The 17,906-nt window shown below is 38.3% G+C and overlaps 1 protein-coding gene across 1 annotated transcript in view; it reads left to right on the top strand.

The window, feature by feature from the left end:
* Positions 1-4,248: 4,248 nt before the first annotated feature.
* NELL2 (neural EGFL like 2) overlaps positions 4,249-17,906 on the top strand; it is a 388,134-nt gene continuing 374,476 nt past the window's right edge. The window contains exon 1 of the mRNA XM_047788021.1: positions 4,249-4,267. The gene's annotated coding sequence lies outside the window, so the exon portion shown is untranslated. The remainder of the gene's footprint in view (positions 4,268-17,906) is intronic.

The raw sequence follows: 17,906 nt of genomic DNA, 5'->3' as shown, positions 1-17,906 counted from the left end.
TTTCCTTTTAGGGAAATCAAGATTATCTTTATATGCAGTTTATATCTAGCCTTTTAATATAATATACATTGTGAGTACTTTTACATTATGCATGATTTGGGGTTTGTTATTTTTTTTCCTCTGCTAAATTATGCAATTTTGGGTTCGGTGTTTTCCAGTTGTTTGTATAACTTAATCAAAAAACAATTGCATATGCTCATTTATATCTAGGGGATATGCAGTGATAGACACCATGTGAAGAAACTTGAAACAGACATTCTACTCATATGATAATAAATACTTGAAGTATTAAAAAAAAGTCCATGGTGGCCAATATAATTTCCTAATGGGATAATTTTCTAGATGAAGCTTCCTGTGTTGGCATATCAATATTTCAGGTGCTAGGAGTACTGAGTTTGTGCTAGGATGGTTTAAAATTGCTTTATATTCAGTCCATGGGTTGTTGAAATAGCAGTTTGCTCTTGGTTACCTAGAAAAATGTATGTCATTAAAATACTCTTTATATGCAACCCTGGGAACATATCCCATGCATAATGTATTCATAAAAAGTTCATTTTATTTATAGCTTGTCACATTATGTGGTATAAGGAAGCACAGTTCAGATATACTTCAATTGAATTATGCTTCTCCTCTTGACAGAGTGGGGAAATATATTTGTAAGAATGAATAAACACACCTTGCACTGCCTACTTTTTGAGGAGGAGGCAGAGAGAAACATATTAACATTATTCTGTTATTAAAACATCTATGGTGATAGACATTTTGGACATTTATAGCTGTTTGTTTTCTAAATTGGGTGCCTGAATAGTTTGTGTCAAAATCTGATGACAGTGACTCGAGAAAGGAGTGAACTCCTCGAAAAACATTTTTCAGAGTTGCAGGCTTATAATGTAGATATGGAAGGAAAAAAAAAATCTGTTGTTACCTTTTCCGGCATCTAGTTCTTTGATGTTTAATTCAACATAATTCAAAGATTAGTTTTTGTAATTGGTATGACTAATTCTCTGTTTCACATATGGATAGAGACAGTGCTTGTTTTTATAGGACAGAATGTATAGTACAGCATTTGAACAGTTTTTCATAATGCTGACAAACATCTAGTCAAGTAAATTTTCTTCCTCAACAAATTCATTAATTTAAAAATCAATAAAAACATCAAAGGGATATCACATGATATTTTTCTTTCTCTTTCTGACTTATTTCACTTAGTATGAGAATCTCTAGTTCCATCCATGTTGCTGCAAATGTCACTATTTTGTTCTTTTTTATGGCTGAGTACTATTCCATTGTGTATATGTACCACATCCTCTTAATCCATTCATCTGTCTATGGACATTTAGGTAATTTCCATGTCTTGGCTACTGTGAATATAGGGTGCTGCAATGAACATAGGGGAACATGCATCTTTTTAAATAAAAGTTTTGTCTGGATATATGCCCAGGAGTAGGATTGCTGGATAATATGGTAGTTCTATATTTAGTTTTCTGAGGAGCATCCATACTGTTTTCCATAGTTGTTATACCAATTTATATTCCCTCTAATAGTCTAGAAAGGTTCCCTTTTCTCCACACCCTCTCCAGCATTTGTTATTTGTAGACTTATTAATGATAGCCATTCTGACTGGTGTGAGGTGGTATCTCAAATCAATAAAAACATCAAAGGAAGAATACTAAATTGATACCAGAGAGGGGATGGAAATATTCTCTAGTACTTTAAAGTGAATATCAGTGTCCATCTACCAGACACAATGAGGGCTACAAGGTCTAAGTTCTAGTGTAATATCTGTGCAAACCTTTTATTATACCTTGCAATTCCTGGGCCTCTAACTAATTTCTATGCCATTCACCTCCCATCTTGCTATTTTCAAAATACATGCTCTAGGTTATCATGGGTTTCAGAGGAGTAAACCAATGAGCCAGTAGATATCCATCATTATTACAGAGAAAAAAAGATGGAAAAAAAAATCGAAGTGCAAAACTCTAAGCATATGTCATGCATAAAGAGATTTAGACATAAACCATCGCATTAGTTAATCAGACAGTTATTGGGGATCAACTACATGATTGATTAGAGGATGGGGAACTCTTTAAATAGTCATTTCTGTGTGTTTCTGGGTTTTCCCTTGATAAGAAGATAAACTAACAGAAACTAGCTAATGGAGTCAGTTGACCCTATTTCTATAGCCACATCTTCTATTAATAATCTTATTAGTTCACTGTCTCCAGAAATAATTATAGTCCTTGTCTTTTACGATTACAAATGCCATCATAACTATCTGATGTGTAGAGAGCTGTTAGGGAGATAGGAACCATCTGAGGTTGCGGTGGGATATTTTTGTGGTAATGGCTGGGGAAAATTGACTCTAAAGAAACTTAAGTTTAAAATCTAAGATGAGAGTTTAACAGTTTAAATCTAGGCTGAAGTCAGTGTCCAAGGGTCGAATGCAAAAACAGGAGAGGGGAAACTTCTGGGTGGCAGCCCAGGTGAGATTAGAATCATTAAACTGGGAGTCATTGTGCCTGATGTTGGGGTTTTTTTTTTTAATTCCTTTTTTTTCTTTTTTTATCTTTTTAGTGCCACATCCACATCATATGGAAGTTCCCAGGCTAGGGGTCAAATCGGAGCTGTAGCTGCCGGCCTGCCCGGCAGCCATAGCAACACCAGATCAGAGCCATGCCTGCAACCTACACCAAAGCTTATGGCAACGCCAGATCCTTAACCCACCAAGCGAGGCCAGGGATCAAACCCAGATCCTCATGGATACTAGTTGGGTTCGTTACTGCTGAGCCATGATGGGAACTCCTGGTGTTGGGATGTTTAATGGGTGGAGCCTGGGTGCAGAGACCAATACCAGGCAAAAAGACTGGCAGAGGTTAAGCAGGTAGATTGGCTCCTTTCACTACATTTTCTCCCCACCCTGCTGATTCTGGTGACTGTGATTCAAGATAAGGCTACTAGTCCCTCTGAGAACCAAAGGCAAAGGTGCCAGACATGCAGATAAAAGTTTCATGTAGACCAGGTCAGAGGTTAGATAGACCACAGCCTGATGTTCATTAAAAACCTATGCCCAAAGTACAAAACAGCAAGGTTATGAGCAGCAGACTTTTCTGGGGCACCTCACAGTTCACCAGGTCTGGCTCTTATTGGTCTGGAGTCTGGGTGGATCCTGACAGAGATGCCAGATTTTACTAAAGGTAGCTGGGGACAGCACTGATTGATACGCCCAGAGTCTCCAAGATTCCAATTGAATTAGGTTAAAACAAAACAAAACAAAACAAAACAACAAGCACAATTTCCTTTTATTGACTACATTCTGTTTTTTGTTTCTTTGTTTTTGCTGCACTCACAGCATGTGGAATTCCTGGCGAGGGACTGAACCTCACCACAGCTGTGACCAGAGCCACAGCAGTGACAATGCCAGATCCTTAACCCACTGATGCACAAGGAACTCCTATATTCTCTGTTGAAGCACCGTCTATACCAAGCTCTTTACATTTTCCAGATAAGGAAACCGAAGATTAGAGAGATACATTACTCATTGGATCGCACTAGTAAACGGCAAAACTGGAATTGGAACGTGTATGTCTGATCGCAAACCCTGTATACGTTTTTTTAATTTTCGAATTCTTTCATATACCTTTTCTCCTTCAGAGCAGCATCTTTGGGTATGTGTGGAAACTTATAGGTGGGAAGATCTTTCTCTAGTAAGCATGCCAGGCACCAGTGATCCAGAAGGCGTCTTCATCTAGCTTCAAATACCCGCGGTCCATCCTCGGTGTGGCTGGCTGGTTGGTGTTCCACAGGCAAACTTCATCACACTCCTGGAGCTGGTTCCTTCCGCGGCCTCCAGAGGGCAGCCTTCGGTAACGATGGCCCAGAGCCCTCTAGTGGCCAGTGGGACGCTCTGACCTTCCCTCGGGGATCAACGTTCCCAGGAACATTCTCAAAGCCCCGCGGGTGTTGCCCCCGGAAGCCAGACTGTGTGACACCGCCTAGAGTCACCCGCATAGCTTCCCTTTGGGTGCTTCTGGGGCTTGTCCACTAGCCCTGCCCCAACTCAAGATGACATCTCAAGCCTGCCAAGTGTGCACTCTCGGATGCTACAGGGTAGATTCTATCACTAACTTTCAGGAAGAATCAAATACAGGTATCTAGAGGATGTGGCAGCAAATCCAAAATTTATTTTCATATGGCCCTCAAAATGCACAGCGCAGTTTATCTAAATTGACTCCCAGAAGCAGCTTTGGATGTCGTATATTTCCCCAAGGTAAATATTTAAATAGCTCTAGTAACAATCTTAGATTACATGGGGGTAGTATAATTACAATTTTCTGGGATGTATATGAGTGTATTTATAGGCTATGTTTAAATGACATTGTCAAACCTTCCATGTTCTAATGTAGGAATATCAGTTTTTCCCCTTAATTTTAGTATAAGCATGATGACATATTAGCTTGTTATTAATTTCCTTTTTAATTAAGGAATGTAATTTCCTTGTTATTAATTTAATACCATAACTAGATTATTCATATTATTTGGAACTGAAAGATATATCTATATTTAAGTATACATATACTTTAACATGTGTATTTTAGCTATCAAATATAGATAGCAAGCATATGTCTATTTCCCTGACTCCACTGGAGCTTATTGATATTATTTTATTGTTATATTTAAAATAGTTCAATTAACAGTGTTAAATGCTGTAGAAGATGCAAACAGGAATATCAGATTCCTAACCTCAGAGTTTGGGGGAGAAGTATCTAGATAACTTTTGAAGAGGACATTGCAGTGGAATTCCATCATCCTAGCAAAACAGAAGGAAACTAAGCAGTCCCAGAAATCAAATAGAGAAATTACAATTTAAATAGTGCTGGCAGTACTGCCCGTCATTCCTTCCAGTGATTACCTGGAGTAAGTTATCTGTGGTTCCCTCAGTTGTCTCAGTTCTGGGGGCCCCTCAGTTCGAGCATATCACTGAGCTGAGTGTGATTCTAATTTTTAAAGATATGCATATATGCATTTTTCATATAAAATGGACCCTAAAAGCAAGCCAACTGCTTCATCTGGTGCTCAACCAAAGAAACAGGAATCTGTTCCAATGCTGGAGGAAAAACTGGCTGTGCTGGACCAGCTCGTGGCCTCCAGTGGAGCGCCTGTCGGAGGACTTTTCCAGGGTAATTTTGATTATTCATGACTTTCTGATTTTAGAATTTAAGAGGTATGACTCTATTGTAAGCTCAGTATCATCAGAGAAATACATACAGTCTGGAGAGTCTAGGATACCAGGTTTATTTTGCCATACAGTAGGAGGCTCTTAAATGTTTCTGGATAAAGAATGTTGTAGCACTGGGTCTGAAAGATTAGTTAGACAGTAATATTCTAGGTGAATTGGAGGTTGGCATCTGAGGCAATTAAGAAGCTGTTATGATTTTAGAAGTGAAGGAGAAGGAATGATTATCAGAGATGGAGCAGGTATTATCTTTTTACCGCATTTTTTTTCAGAAAATATCTTCTTCCTCTTCTCTCAAAATCTTTAGCTCATAGAGGACAAGGATATAAGACGTTAGTGTTAAACTAGGAAAACTGGGGAGTTCCCATCGTGGCTCAGTGGTTAATGAATCCGACTAGAAACCATGAGATTTCGGGTTTGATCCCTGGCCTCACTCCTTGGGTTAAGGATTCGGCATTGCTGTGAGCTGTGGTGTAGGTTGTAGACACGGCTCGGATCCCACATTGCTGTGGCTGTGGCATAGGCCAGCGGCTACAGCTCCAATTCAACCCTAGCCTGGGAACCTCCATATGCAGCGGGTGCAGCCCTAGAAAAGACCAAAAAAAAAAAAAAAAAAGGAAAGAAAAAAATACTAGGAAAGCTGGGCAAAGTAGGACAGGTGGGATAATCTCTGTTTGGAGCACGGCTTGCCAATTGCACATGTCCTTACTTCCTGCTATAATATTCCAGTCTTCCTGGTCAATCTCCCTGATTTGGTGAAGATTTTAATATCCAATTATTTACAGTCTTCTTTCCATCACTGCTCCTGTTCATGTGGGAAAATTTATCCAATGCCTGATTTCTTTAGTTCCTTGACTTTTCCTCTTACAATCTGTTTCTTACCCTTCCCCTGATCTTTGCTGGCAAGTCTCATGGTCAAACCCTAGGTTTTTGTCTTTATGAGTACCTATACTGCCCTCAAAATCTCGATTTCTAACATCCCAAGCACCAGGCACCTCTCCTCTCTTTCCAGCTCACTGCTCCTATGATAATTCTTTGACTACACTGGGGCTTCCAATCCCTGCCTTCCTTGCCTCATTCAAGTGGTAGAAATCAATACTGATTAATCCCAATGATTTGCAGAAGGTAGTAGAGTTTAGTGGCTAAAGGTGTGAGCTGTAGACCTACACTCCCTGAATCCTAAGTTCAACATTTATTAGCTATGAGACCTTGGAAAAGTTTCTTAACATCTCTGTACCTCATTTTCCTTGCAGTGCCTAACTCATAGGGTTATTGTGGGCTCAAAGTATTAATAAAAGTAAAAAGCACTTAGACAGTGCTTGGCACATAATAAACATTCAGTAAATATTTCCCAAGCTTGCATTTGATGGCTGTAGAAAAACATCTAACTATTCTGATTGATCTCTTTTAAATTTTATGACTGTGTGTCTCAAGCAGGCCTTCATGAAGTCTCTGCAATTCAGTCGACCATCGTTCCCATTTCTTTACTGATTTATTTTCTCTCTCTCAGAGATTACTATTTCACACCTTCTTCTTAGATTTCCAACTCTTCCTGCTTCTCACTCTCTCAGTGGATGATTTTGCTTATCTCACAGAGAAAGCAGAAGCAATCCAAAGATAAAGCTATTTTTATACCAACTAGCCTACCTACATTTGTAACATTCTGTTACAATGAAATTGTCTTGCTATTTTAAAAAATATCCTTTACTTGTGCACTAGATTCCATCCGTTTTTGTTTTCTCAAGAACTTTACTGCTATAATTATCTTTTCTGTCTTGCATCATTACATGTCTTCTTCCCTGCTGTAATTTATTTATAATAATATAAATTATCAATCAACAATCTTCAACAAAAGGAGAAAAGAAACCTCCCTTGCTTCTGTGCCCTATATGGCTACCAACTTACCTACCATGCCTTATAGCAAACCTTGGTGTCTTCACAGCCTCAGCTTGCATCCTCATGACGGTTCTAACCAGGCTTTCATTCCATAAGTCCACCAAAACCTACACCTGTGTGGGCCAGAGGCTACACTTATCATATCAAATCTGATGATCCATTTCAGCCCTCATCTCATTCTGCCTGTCACCAATGTTTAACACAAATTGATCGTGTCCACCTTCTTGAAACTTTTTACTTGGTTTTGGGACATTGCATTATTTTGATTTATCATCTGTCTTTCTGCTCAGTCTCCTTGACTGGATTCTTCTCTGGACCTTTAACTATAATGACAGAAGACCCCAGACCTTAGCTCTTGGCTCTTTTTGGCTTCAGAAGTGATTGCTTCATATGAGGCAGTTAGAACTGTGTTGAGAAAAAGGGAATAAGCATCGTTTGTAGAAAAGAGAAGAATCATTTATGATAATTTTTGTGCTGAATTTAATTGATATCAAATTGTTTAATGGAAGAAATTTTGCTGTGAGTCAATGTTTTGCTGTGATAGTCAATGATAAGCCCTGGAAGTAGAAAGCTGGGGGGGAGACTCAAAGATGAAGCAGAAGGGTCCTTGCTGATACAGTTCTGAAAGTAGTCCGCTTATTATCTTAATGTAATTAATGGAAATTTAAGAGCTAAATCAATACTAGAACTAGAACCAGAATTCCTGATTAGGTTGAGTAATTTCAAACTGCCTCCCAGATTGAAATACAGTAAAGAATAAAGTGTAGCTAAATTATGAGTTTAAAAGGTACTCAAGTGGAAAATTGCTGGAAAAGGTAATAAAATAACAGCCACGAAAATATAACTTTCCTTGGCATTTTCAATTTAACTACCACAGACCTGCTAAAAACCCATTCTTGTCTTTTTCAACAAGATCTCAGATTTTTCAACCAGCCACTACTAAGATTTTTATATTGGCACAATTAGATTTTCTCTTTGGAAACTGATTTTTTGATAAAGAAGGAACTGAAATATAGATGGATAATTCTACTTTATTGCTAAAATCCCAAAGATAACACTTTGAACAAACTCATATTTTAAAAATATATAATGGAGTTCCTGTTGTGGCTCAGCAGGTTACAAGCCCAACCAGTAACTGTGAGGTTGCTGGTTTGATCCCTGGCCTTGCTCAGTGGGTTAAGGATATGGCGTTACCATGAACTGAGTCATAGGTCGCAGACATGGCTTGGATCTCGGGTTACTATGTCTGAGAAGTAGGCTGGCACCTGCAGCTCTGATTTGACCCCTAGCTTGGTAACTTACATATGCCATAGGTGCAGCCCTAAAAAGCGGAAAAAAGGAGTTCCCGTTGTGGCTCAGTGGTTAACCAACCCGACTAGGATCCATGAGGATTCGGGTTTGATTCCTGGTCTCACTTAGTGGATTAAGGATCTGGTGTTGCCATGGCTATGGTGTAGGCTGGCAGCTGTAGCTCCAGTTGGACCCCTAGCCTGGGAACCTCTAAATGTCATGGGTGCAGCCCTAAAAAAAAAAAGTAATAGTAAAGACGCTTAACGACCTTTGAGGTTTTCTGTATAACACCAAAAAGATCTGAGCAGTTTGTCTATCTAGATTTGGGTTTTGGTGAATATTGTAAAGGTGAGACGTTTGGATATGCAGTTTATAATAAACCACTCTAAAAAATAATAACAGTGCTAATAGTGAGCATCTACTCACTATTAGCACTGTCTGCTCAGTATTTCTACTGAGCATCTACTTACAATTAGCTATTTACACCTGTTATACCCTTTGTCCCCTCCAATGACTGGATGAAGTGGTGGTGTTCTCCTTCCCGGGAAGAAACTGAGATTGAGAGGCTTGATAATTTTTCCAAGAAAATGAGACATATGCTCTCAGCCCTCTTACTTCCAAAGGGAAGAGAGAAGGAAACAATTAAGGGCCAGATCCTTAGCCTGGACCTCTTGTGTAACTCTCTTGTTTAATCAAAAGTAGGAGCTAAGAAATAGATTGTCACACGAGCTTCACACTTAACGCTTTGTAATCCAAGAGTACTGTTTGAATGGCATTTTGAATTGGAGAGATTTGCAGTGTGTTGTAGTGACTGTTCCCCATTTCAGCATTGCATTTTCTGCGCGAATGCTTAAATTCTTGACCCCATGGAGAGCTATAAGCATTGTTATTTCACATCAAGATTTTCCCTCTCATTTAATGATTGCTGAAGTGTTTCTTCTTCGCCAACCAGCTTGTAAAACTGTTGGCTCTCCCTTAAGAATAAAGTTGCTGGGAGTTACTTGATCTGCATTCATCTACAGGAGTCATACTGATAGCCTTCCCTATTTCAGCATCCAAGTACACGTAGGTGTAGGATACTTACAAAACAAGAGCTTCTTGTGAAACAGTGGTTTCTCTAGAGATCTTCCATTTGCTGGTTAAAAGGTGGTAAATGAGTTTTGTTTCTTATTGCCATCAGGCACACTGATGAGGATATCTTGAGGGGAGCGCCTAAGTGTGGCCAAATTAAAGAGGAGATGGGGGTTCCCAGGTGGCTCAGTGGATTGAAGATTCAGGGTTGTCATTGCTGTGGTTCTGGTTAACAGCTGTGATGAGGGTTTGATTTCTGGCCTGGGAACTTCCACCTGCCTTGGGTGTGGCCAAGAAACTAAATTAAAAAAGGAGGAAATAAGTTAGTCAAATAAGACAGAAATTGGATTCTAGATTGCTCTGTGTTAACAATTTATAGCAAATTCTCCTTCTGTGGTTACTGACGCCTCTGTAATCAGGTGTTACTATAACAGGTGAAAAATAAAATCCATGTGAGGGGTGGGGTGAGGGGGAGTGAGAACTAAGCCTTGAGAGAGGAGGGAAATCTTGAATCAGTCATCTTCTTGGATATATTAACTTTTCTTGCTTTTTTCTTTTAGTTCTGTAGCAGGTAGGCAAGCTATATTTTTACATTTTCATTTGATTAAAGAAAGAAAATTTAGAAAATTTTAGAAAAATATCATCCTCACGTCCTCCACCTCTAAATTAAAAACATCAATGTAGATACAGAGACAAATTTTCTCTTATCCACCTCCCTTGTTTATTTAGGAGATAGAGTTTTAAAAATAGATTCAAGGCTGAAACCCCCAAATAAGAGCTTGGTAAAGACAGCCTTCAAAGTAAATCAGAACCACTGTTGGTTAGTGCTGGTCTCGGTGTCTTAAGGAAACACCTACGGCATTTTTACCCAGAAACTAATCATTGTGGCCAAACACCAATACTGTCATAAAATATAGCTGATTCAATTCACCAAACCTGTTGAGTGCTAAATATGCACTGTGGTTGGTGTTAAGTATCATAGGATGAGTAAGACAGTCTTGATTTTCAAAGAACTCACAGTCTTAAGAGAAGCAGGCAGATAAATATTGCTCAGAATGGTTCACGAGGAGTTGAGTTAGATCATGAGCAAATTGTTATGGGAACACAGAGGAAGGTGAGGTTGTTTAATTCTACAGAAGGGACATTCTCTACTCTAGGCTCTTGGGAGTTTGTATGGGGGACACGGTAGTCTGTAAAGTACTTTGAAAAGTACATTAGACTATAGGGTTCACCCAGGTTTCAGCACTGGGTTCTACCCACTGATGTAGGAGAAAGAATGAGAAATCGTCTCCCCCTTCTCTTACCCCTCAAGATTCTGCTCAGTATCCTGGAGACAACGTAACTCCTAGAGTGGCCTTTCTCAGCATTTCCTCCACCTTGGAATGATCTGTGTGCTTCACCAGTCTCCTAAGTGGATTGAAGGCGGGACTGTGTGTATTCGTCATCGTTTACTACCCATGCCTGGTAGGTGCTTGGCACATGTAGCCTCCCAGTCCATTTTTTGTTAATTGAACGAAAAGGAAGAAAGAAAGAGATAGGTACTTCTCTGATCTCACTCAGCCAATGTTATTTCCCCTCCCACCTCGAATTCCCTTACTTGGGATTAAGGATGTTAATGTCCCCTGAAGAATTCCTTCAGGAACTGTGCTGCAGCCTGTTAAGGGTTTTTCTATTTCCTTTCAATTTGAAAAGAAGGGTGGAAAAGCCAAGACCTCATCCACTCTTTCCCTTTCCCAGTCTTTTCAGATTCCTTCTTTGGTTCTAGAGCAATGTTCTATTTAACCTTTATCCATAGCATAGACATAAATCACCTGGTTTCCTATTATATATATTAGCTATGTAGGCTAAAAGCACCATTTTCTGTTTGACAGACATTCTATATTGAAGCGTTTTAAAATAATGTGTCATTAGCAGGAGTTCCCATTGTGGCTCAGCAGTTAACGGATCTGACTAGCATCTGTGAGGATGCAGGTTCATCCCTGGCCTTGCTCAGTGGGTCAAGGATCCATCGTTGCCAGTGAGCTGTGTTGTAGGTTGCAGACTCGGCTCCGATCCTGGTGTTGCTGTGGCTGTGTTGTAGGCTGGCAGGTATTGTCTCTGATTCGACCCCTAGCCATGTGCTGAGGGTGCAGCCCTAAGAAGCAAAAATAAAATAGTATATCATTAACGAAAGCTATAATTGGTGACCATGAAATTTAATCACTTTTCTTCCTAACAGAATCAGTAGCATTTTACTACTTAGACGCTTTATTCCACAAGATGGCGCTGTAGTACTTTTGATTATTTGGAGTCTAGCTGCCCAGGGTTTTATTTTATTTTTTAAAGTATCTTCCCCTCCCTCTATTTCTTTACATACAAAAGTGACATATAAGAAAGAATATAAGACTATCACTTCATAAAAGGTCAGATTTACTACCTAATTTTAAAGAGGTCCATAGGAATAACCATAGAATAGCCAATGACAGGCATTGGTAGACAATGAATAATGATCAGAAATGAGATTTAATATGGTGGGCTTTTTTGCACTATCAAGAGAAACAAAAATTGTTAAACATAGTCTAACTTAAATATGAATTAGAAATTTTAAAAATTTAAATGGATAAAATTTTAATGTTCTTGAGTACTACTCATAGTTTGGGTGTTCAGAATGAGTAAGTTATTGAGTTCACTGGGTATTTTTTTTGTTTATCCTCACATGGAAAAACATCTTAGAAAATCATTTTTTTTTCTTTTTTACTAAATCTTTTGGTGTTTAAATGCATTCTTCTATTTTTTTTTTTGATTGTTTTAAAGTTAGCACTTTCCCAAATTTGCATATAAATTTGCAGTTGAATCCCATTTATAGTAGTGGCTTTGAGTCCCTTTTATGTGCAAAGCACAGTTTCCAGTGGATGTACTCAGGAAAACAAAACTTCACTGCTACTTTCATATAATTCACTAAATCTCAAAAGTAAAACAAAAACAAACAAAAAAACTTACTACTAAAAGCATGTTCAGAAGACTTAGAATGAAAATATTTGAGGAGCAAATTATTTTTGAGACTTACTTTGATAATACTGATTCATTTAATGAAAGTTGCACATTGATTCCAAATACTAAAGATTTTAATGCCTGACATAGTCTCTATGTTAGAATTATAAAATTTATTAAATTAAAAAAAGTCCAACATGAAAACAAATAAATTACTGTGTGTAGTTCTTAATTATGGCTAATTGCAGTGAGTTTGAAATGCATCCATTTATAAAATCACTTAAGTTATCAATGTCTGAGACAACAGTTTGTGTTGACAAATTGCACATTTGTAAGCAGTGAATTAGTTAGTTAATGTGCTAATTAGAAAACTCTCCTAAAAGAAAAGACAGGCTGTGGTTCACTTTTGTCCATTTATTTCTCTTTGCTTGTCGTGGTGAGTTGGTAGAAAGGCTATGATCTAAGTTTAAAATTGCTGAATTCACATTAGCAGATATGTTCATGCTTTTAGTTGGTGACTGAAGTATTTAAGCCATTTCTACTCTCATTATTACTACTAGAAATTACTTTTCTTGTACTATGTGTCACGCACATCAAGCATTTATTTAATTCACACAATCATGGTATGGAACAGGTATCATTATTCTGCTTTCACAGATGAAAACACTGAGGCTTAGAAAGATTAGGTAATGTCCTAAGGGTCAGGCAGCTGGTGAGTGGAGACTGGGATCTGAATGCAAGTTTCTGTGACTCCAGAGCCCCTTAACCATTTCAACTACTTATATGTAATTACTACGTTTGTAGCTCTTGGTGAAGTCTACAAATTTAATGTGAAACATTATTATTATTTTTTTTTAGGGCCGCGCCTATATGGAAGTTCCTGGACAGCTGCTGGCCTACACCAGAGCCACAGCAACGCCAGATCTGAGTCAGATCTGTTACTAACTGAGGCCAGGAATTGAACCTGCATCCTCATGGATACTAGTTGGGTTCTTAACCTGCCGAGCCACAGTGGGAACTCCTGAAACATGTTCTTAATGTGAAAGGCATAACTTAGGCTTTCTATGCTATTTAGGGCACAATGTGGGTGCTTACAAAGGGGAGTTTGTTATTATGGTACAGGTAGCAAGCAGAGCATCTCTGGGATGAAAAGGAAGCTTCTTTTCCTCCTTCCTTTTGTTCCTTAACTTTTCCCTGTATCATTTTGTCAGTGGACAAAGTACAAGCAACCATGGCTTTACTGGGTGGACCTGATTAATTTTAAAAAATATGTAAAATCCACCAAATTCATTACTTTCCAAAAGATATAATCTAAAGGTGAAATGTTTCTATTTTAAAATATTGTTATCTTGAAAAATAGGAGTTTTTAAAAATACTTGGTAAACTCAAATAGCAGCTGAATGGCTTTTTGTGTCATTTATTGGAGCATGTTTTCTACATATTCTGTGGCTAAGTATGTACAGTTTACTAAAGGAAGCAGAGCTATGAATATCTCTGAAAAATAGCTATACGGTCATTTAGATGAGATGGATTTGGGTAAAGTGAAGTCTTCATGGAGAAATAAAATAACCCTTAAGAAAGCTTATTCTAGCCCTAAATTAACCCCAGCCCTAGAGATTCTTTGCTTTTCTAAATGATGCTGGAAAGGTCAGCTGCAGCAAGCATAGTGAGCTATGAAGCAGCGCAGAACACACCTGGCGATAGGTTTCACGGATCTAATCATTCTTCCCTTCATCCCTCTGTCCAGCTGCCATTTGATGGCTACTTAGTATTTGTAACATTTTCAGTTTCGTAGTTCTTGACCTCACTGTTATAGGCGCTATGTAAGGTACTGCAAGCCTTAACCTACACACAGAATTAAATCATCAGTTCAATATGTTTGCCTCAGAATGTGATTGTATCTTCTATGGGACTGCTGATTCAACCATTTGGGGCTGTAGACCTTGATTTTTATTGTCAGCTTGTTTAAGCAGGCAAGTCTGTCCCTTGATAAAGAGTTGATGGAATTTATGTGTTTGGGGCTGAATTCGAATAATTATTTGGTGTTTAAAGGGTTTGGTGTGTGTTTTAGATATAATTACTCACGTGTTTATGAATAAAATGCAACGCCACATCTACACCATAGTGTAAATATTTATTATTTATTTTATTATTATTTTTAATTGTTATTTCTCCAATACAATTTTTTCCCCTACTATACAGCATTTATTTATTTTACCTTTTAGGGCCGCACCTCCGGCATATGGAGGTTCCCAGGCTAGGGGTCAAATTGGAGCTACAGCTGCCAGACTATGCCACAGCCACAGCAACACAGGATCCTTAACCCACTGAGTGAGGCCAGGGATTGAACCTGCATCCTCATGGATCCTAGTCAGGTACGTTAACCACTGAGCCACAAAGGAAACTCCAAAAATTTTTGGAATTATAATAGTAATTGTTACCTCATTGGTAGGAAGCAAACTTTATATGTCAGTGGTATAAATATTTCATTGACTTAGTAACTTCTTTTCAAGAAACACAGTGAAAACATGGTGTTTATCTTGGACAAGACACTATTATCTTTGTGCCTTCGTTCCTTCCTGTGTAGGATAAAGATGCTGCACTAGATGATCTCCAAGTTAAAGTTCAATACTGAAGGTTTATAATTGTAGGATTTGATTTTGCCCCTTGTTTTAGAAACTTGAAGAACGCCATTATTTATTTTTTCATCTTTTAACTGAAATATAGTTATTTACAATATCTCAGGTGTCTGGCAAAGTGATTCAGGTATATAGGTACATATATAGACAGACTCTTTTCCAGTATAGGTTATTACAAGATATTGAATATAGTACCCTGTGCTATACAGCAGGTCCTTATTGTTTATCTGTTTTATATATAGCAGTGTGTTACTGTTAATCCCAAATTCCCAGTCTATCCCTCCTCTGCCTAAGATTTCTGTTTTTAAGTTTTTCTTACACATGGTAGGCAGCAGATGTAGTTGAGTGAATAAAAGGTAGCATTAGACCAATTAGCAACTCCACGTTCATTTAATACCTATTAACTGAGTGTCAGCTACGTGCTGGCCAGTGATCTACATGCCTGGGAACCTAGCAGTAAATTAGGATTCAGGTCCCATTTCTCATTTAGTTTACAATCTAGTCGGGAAAGATGGATAATAACCCTTAAAATAGCCATTCTTTTAGATGTAATAGATGCCCTGCAGGGTAATGGGGGAGGCCTGAGGTGGACAGGTGTGTATAGAGAGGGTGGTCAAAGGAGGCCATTCTGCTTTGTGAAGATCAAGAGTAAGAATATTCCAGACTTTGGGAAAAGGTAAAGCAAGGGTTTTTGTTTTCTTTTTTTTTTTTTTTTTTTTTGGCTTTTTAGGGCTGCACTAGTGCCATGTGGAAGTTCCCAGGCTAGGGGTCAAATCGGAGCTGCAGCTACTGGCCTATGCCACAATAACATGGGATCCAAGCTGTATCTGCGACCTACCCCACAGCTCAGGGCAACGCCGGATCCCCAGCCGACTGAGCAAGGGAGTGAACCTGCATCCTTGTGAATACTAGTCAGATTAATTTCCAATGCTCCACAACAGGCTCCCTAAAGCAAGGGGTCTTGAGGTCAGATGTAGGCTGTCATTTTCAGGGGATACAGGGTGGCTAGGTAGCGCGCAGTGAAGCAGTCTGCAATGAGGCTGGAGTTAGGCCGCGTCGAGATCATGATGGGTCTTCTAGGAATTAGTAAGGACTTGGATTTTATTCAGTTGCCATGAGAACATGAGAAGGTCTTAAGTAAATACTCAATTCTCCTGTTACATTAATGTATATTCTGAGGAGTTCCCGTTGTGGCGCAGTGGTTAACGAATCCAGCTAGGAACCATGAAGTTGCGGGTTTGATCCCTGCCCTTGCTCAGTGGGTTAACAATCCGGCGTTCATCCGTGAGCTGTGGTGTAGGTCTCAGATGTGGCTCAGATCCCACGTTGCTGTGGCTCTGGCGTGGGCCGGTGGCTACAGCTCCGATTCGACCCCTAGCCTGGGAACCTCCATATGCTGCGGCTGCGGCCCAAGAAATGGCAAAAAGACAAAAAAAAAAAAAGTGAAGCTCACTTAGAGTGGAGTAAAACTTGTATATGATGATAGACAGTGTCCAGTTCAACACAGTTTTTCCTTCCAAAATATGGAAAGATCAATTACCTATGAACAGTAATGTACTGGTTTGAATCAAAGAAAAGTAAAAGTAGTGTGTTTTTTGGGAGAAGTCAATGTCTTTGAGCTTCTGTTCCTTACCTATGAAAATAAAGTATAACCAAATGACTTTAAAATTTGTTTTAATTGAAATACAATTGACTTACAGTGTTGTATTAGTTTCAGGTGTAAAGTCATTGAGTTATACATATGTATATATATTTATTCCTTTTTATATTCTCTTCTATTATAGGTTTTTATAAGATATTGAGTATAGGTCTCTATGCTATACAGTAGGTCCTTGTTGGTTATCTATTTTATATATGTTAGTGTGTATATTTTAATTCCAGTTTCCTAATTTGTCCCTCTCCTCCCCTTCTATTTGGTAATCATAAGTTTCTTTTCTATGTCAGATGACTTCTAAAGAGGCTTAGAATTCCAGCACTTCTATGATTCTTTGCAACTGATGCTGATAATTATGCAAATAGTAAGGAGAGAAAAGGCGAGAGTGTTTATGACTTTATGAACAACATTTAAGTCAAAGATGATGTAAGGGAACAGAATAGATAAATTTTAAGATGAAAGGCTCTTTAAGGATGGATTGGCTATAAATAAGCTCTTGTTTTGTAAATAATAAGGCGGCATCTTAAAATTTACATTTCTTTCTCTGAATTAAGTGGAAATTGGATTCCATAAACATTCCCTAATGTTGCCCACTTCAACAGAATTTTCTCAGAAAGAAAACTCTGTATGAGGTATTGCCTCCTGCATGTGTTTTCACACTCTTATAACTCAGAGTTTGTTTTTTGAATTAGTGATGGTATTAAGCCATGCCCTGTTTTTGGCCTTTCCTTTGGTCTTCAAATTCTCAATAATCCAAATGCATATTGAAAATGAAAGAGCAGTTCAAAGTTGAGAAGGGAATGAGAACTCAATCTGCTGACAATACTTCTCTTATGTTTGGGTCTGTATGTAGATGTTTATACAGGAAGCTTGAATATTACGAGGCAAGTTGGATGTCTTATGTGAAGAATATTTATCCAGAATTTACTTGGGGTTGGCAGGTGTATACACTAAATGTACAGGTTTAATTGCTATAAGTTTATCATTGATAGATGATACAAATTAAATATATATCTGACACAAATTTTATAATCACCATTAAGTGACATTTAGGATATAAATGTTAAGCATAAAACTCAGAAGATTTGATATTTTTCAGTATTTGTTGAATTTTTTTTTAAACAAATTAGGTAATAGGTTATATTCAAGAAAA

The sequence above is a fragment of the Phacochoerus africanus genome, chromosome 7, assembly GCF_016906955.1.
Source record: "Phacochoerus africanus isolate WHEZ1 chromosome 7, ROS_Pafr_v1, whole genome shotgun sequence".
Classification (NCBI taxonomy): Eukaryota; Metazoa; Chordata; class Mammalia; order Artiodactyla; family Suidae; genus Phacochoerus; species Phacochoerus africanus.
The sequence above is the reverse complement of the archived record's forward strand: the minus strand, read 5'-3'. Positions and strand labels throughout refer to the sequence as shown.